Source organism: Limulus polyphemus, unplaced genomic scaffold (genome assembly GCF_000517525.1).
Source record: "Limulus polyphemus unplaced genomic scaffold, Limulus_polyphemus-2.1.2 Scaffold122, whole genome shotgun sequence".
In the NCBI taxonomy this organism is placed as follows: Eukaryota; Metazoa; Arthropoda; class Merostomata; order Xiphosura; family Limulidae; genus Limulus; species Limulus polyphemus.
This window is the reverse complement of record NW_013665732.1, coordinates 432,198-436,568: the sequence shown is the minus strand read 5'-3', so window position 1 is coordinate 436,568 and position 4,371 is coordinate 432,198. Positions and strand designations below refer to the sequence as shown.

The following is a 4,371-nucleotide window of genomic DNA, read 5'->3' as shown; positions in this document are numbered from 1 at the left end:
ATGTAAGTCGTTCGGGTTTTTTCATTTAAAAAAACGACATTAATTTCTTGACGACCTAATATAATGCTTACATAACATTAAAGCGTGTGGAGCAATCAAACACAAGGGGGTAGATTTGTGCACATTTCAGAAGTGGCACAGGTGTTTACACAAAAACATTTAAAACGACTTCGATGAATGTTCTTTATTTCCTCAAATCCTGCGTTCTTCAGCGTAATGAGTGTAGGCGCCACAGACTCAAAGTGAGCAGGTGTGTGTTTAAAATGCCAGGGACAATTTTTATTCCCAGACCGTCACTGTAAATAACCGACTAAGCAATTACTAGTATACGGAATAACTCATTATTCTATGTAGAGTACACAAGTACCTTAGCTGTAATTAGTGGCACTACCTGCAATATGGATGGTACTTTTGTTAACATTTGTGTGTGTGATTCACAAAAAGTATGAATTTGGCGACCGGCAAAATTGCCGGTCAAGAAACGCATAAGTATTTATCACAGAGAACGTAAGCTGTTTATTAATAACCAACTATGAATACAGATTATTTTGACCAGGAATGTCATAAAGGGGTGAGGGACTTGCTAAGGCTGAAGCTATACCAAAATGAAAAGTGCTGACTGTTAAAAGCTGTTCACTTCCTAAACAAATAGTGTGTGTGTGTGTGTCCATAATATGTACATTGTAGCCCTTCATTTTATTGCCTAGCCCATCATATCCCCCTCATCGGGAAGAAGCTGGCGCCGTCCCTGATTTTGACAGGACGGCTGCGGCATTGTTGAATAATTACTTCAGGAAAGTAAACAACTTCATTGTGACATCACGCGAAATCCTGTAACTTCGCGCACTGATCAGATAGCAGACAGAATTGCATAGAGTGTTTTCTTTACCAAACCAATAAAACGTCAGACCTCTAAAAATTTATAACGTATGACATGTTGAGTTTCCCGGGCAAATTTGTTATTATTTTGGTACTTGCCATACACTTTGTGCCGAACTATTTTCATGTGTTAAAAACAAATAAATCCTGGGGTGTATTCACGTGGTATTATAAAGCTGTCAATAATGCCAATACGACCTATAGACAAGCGCGTCGTCTGTGAACTTGGCGCCGAACAATAACATAATATGCATAACGGATGGCGTCGCTTACTATGAAAATTTCAACATAAGACATCAACATTGTTTTCACTGGCAATCGCCATTTGCAATTTCACGAAAAAATATTTTGGCTCAATTAAAAAAATAAAAAATCTTATCATTTCCTATTTGGCGAATGACTGATTTGGAGACGACAACGTGGTCTCCATTTTGTTTATTTTTTTAAATATGCAGCAATCCCTCATTATTTTGGTGTAAATAATGAAAACATATTTTACTGTCACTGATAACAGTGACGATGTTTTATTTAAAACACGTGACTGCATTTTGAAATAACTGCCAGTTAGTCAATTTATTCGTGTACATTGTTTGAATACGATAAACATAAAAATAATGTCCAATAAATAAGGATTTGAGTCACCAGTATCTTTTGCCGTCGCCTACGGTGCTCACTAAACCTATCTAACCCTATTTAAGTCTTCTCTCGAAATAAATTTCTGTAGCTTTCAAACAGACAACATGCAGACATTTTCACATTTGAAAAGAACGTCTAAAGAATCTCTGGTTTATTCCTCAGTCTTCATAACTTCTCTACGTAACCAGATGGTATGCTATCAAGGACAGGGGGGCAAAAAACACAAACACCACTAAGCACAAGGCAAATGCAAAAGAAGATGTAAATATTTGTGATGCTTAAAATTAAAATACATTCATAAATAAAATTTAGCTTGTTTTATTAACTTCCATACCGATACGGTTGTAAAAAAGTGATGGTAGTAACGGATGAGAATGATCAGTAATGTGAGAGTAAACACATTTTAGAAAATATGTTATTTTGTTCAAATTTTACTTAAATGTTAAATTTTGTAACATATTCTCCCTAAAGAGCAGACGCATAATGAGGCATAAGTGAGTTTCAAGGTAATCTGAACATATTTAAAAATTCGCTGGTCAACATACATTGTGACAGGCAACCTTTGCTGGTCGAACTCGAGCTTTGCTCATGTTATTAGAGGCCTTGTAACCTACAAATTCAAGAACCCACATGTAGCTTAATACCAAAAACGTATATAAAAATGGTTTTAAAAAGTTGATTGTAACGGGCCCCATCAGCAATTCTATAGGTTCAAAAACCAAACGGTTTGTTTGTTTGTTGAAATTGGCATAAAACTATTCGAGGGCTATCTGCGCTAGCCTTCCTTAACAGACTAAATGAAAAGCAAGTAGTCAACACCACCCATCGCCAACTCTTAGGCTACTCTTTTACTAACGAAAAGGGTGATTGACCGTGACTTTATAACGCCCCCACGCCTGAAAAGACGAGTATGTCCGGTGAAAAATCGAACAAAAAGTATAGGTTGAATACGATTACTATTCAGTGTTTTTATGCCACATCTAAACACAACGAGTAACATTTAAGGCAAGAACAACGAATATGGATGTGATACATGTGTTTACTTACATTTCAACACGCTGGAGAAAAGTATTAAGAAATAATAATAAAGTGCGGGTAACTGTGATTGTTTTCACAACAGCATCTTTCTTGTATAACTTTACGAAGAATGAACAAAGTTAAATTTATTAGCAGTGTTACGTCTCCGTTTGTTAATTAACTTTCCGTAACTTCGTTCCGACGAAACTTTAGCGACACAAGTCCTTACTTAATAAAACTGGTTTATTCTTTCTGAATATAACTTCACGATACACTTGATTTCAACATTCGCGCAAAAACAAACGCTATTACGAACGTTAACTTCAACAATACTTTCTCACTGCAGATCAATTACTCACTACCAACACACACATTGTTCCCGTCACGTTGTGACCATCTTATATATACCAGACTACCCTATATCTAGTAATCTTCCGACAATTCACGAAGGTACAAGATATTTCCAGAAAGCAGGGGGCGTGACACTAGTCACGTGACCTCGCTGACGCAACAGTGCCCCCTCCTTAATATTGTTCGTCCCGAACAATAACCACATACAATAAACCAATAACAATTAACAATAACTTAATTAAATGTACAGAATTACTAACACAAAATTACAATTCAACAAAGTCTCTTAATTTTACGGGACGTATCTTCTTCCGTACTGGTCTCCGTCTCGTTGGCCTCTGCTTCATGTGGGGTTCATCTGCTTCATCAGAAAATGTCCTATCGTCGGTAACAATCACATCAGTGGTAGTAACTTTATCAAGAGCTTCACTGTTTCCCTTCTCAAAACTGAGTAGAGTTTCTTTTTCGACGGTGGCTTCTTCATGTGGCACGTCTTCAGCAGCGTCATTTGATCTGTTGTCCACTTCATCCCAACTGAAATGTCCTGGACCGTGATAACGCCAAAGCCTGTTGGCATGCACCACTTTTGGTTTACCTTGCCGACTACATTTTACCCGGAAAGTCACGTCTGAGAGACGATCCTCTATGTCATATGGGCCTTCCCATGGAGAAGACAACCTAGGAGACCTCCCTTTGGTCTTCCTGGGATTATACAACCATACCTTGTCTCCAGGTACAAAGCTGACTTCAGTAGATCTCTTATCATAAGTTAACTTCATCGAATCAGCAGACGTTTCCAAGTTTGAATGCACTTGATGGTGAATATCATCCATCCTTTCCGATAACACTTTCACAAACTCTGACACATTTTCAGGCAACTCTTCATAAGGTGGGCATCCCTTACACTTGGGTCCCCGTTTAGCACAACATGTACTGCAGGTCCTGCACCATTCTTCCACATCTCGCCTCATACCTATCCAGTAAAATCTTTGTCGTAGATGACTCAATGTCTTCCTAATTCCGAGATGTCCTCCTGTTAAATTATCACTGGATTGACGCAGCACAACTTCCTGTAACTTCCACGGTATAACTGTTTGCCAAGTCGTCACTTTCCCATCGGTAGTTTCCCATCTCTGGAGAAGAATACCATCTGCAAGCTTTAACTGGTCCCATTGCACCCAATAGTGCTTTGTTACAGGGCTTAGACTAGACACCTTCTCCCAAGCAGGGCGCAAAACACTTGTTTTTAGGAAATCAATTATTGGCTTCAAATCTTGGTCTTTCTCCTGTTTTTCTTTGATATCTATATTTGGTTCCACTTCATCATCATCAACTCTTTCAGTCGGCTTGACTTCAGCTTGATGACACCAAATTAGTTCAACCTCTCTTTTAACAGTTACTGGAACTTTGCCTTTGTTGTTCCCAAACGTCATTTTATCAAAATCAATTACAAACTTCCTCGGTAATAGATAGTCCAATCCTAATATG

At 38.1% G+C, this 4,371-nt stretch overlaps 1 protein-coding gene across 1 annotated transcript in view; it reads right to left on the bottom strand.

Moving 5' to 3' along the window:
* LOC106472599 overlaps positions 1-4,371 on the bottom strand; it is a 33,456-nt gene that overhangs the window by 18,328 nt on the left and 10,757 nt on the right. The gene's annotated exons all lie outside the window — the stretch shown is intronic.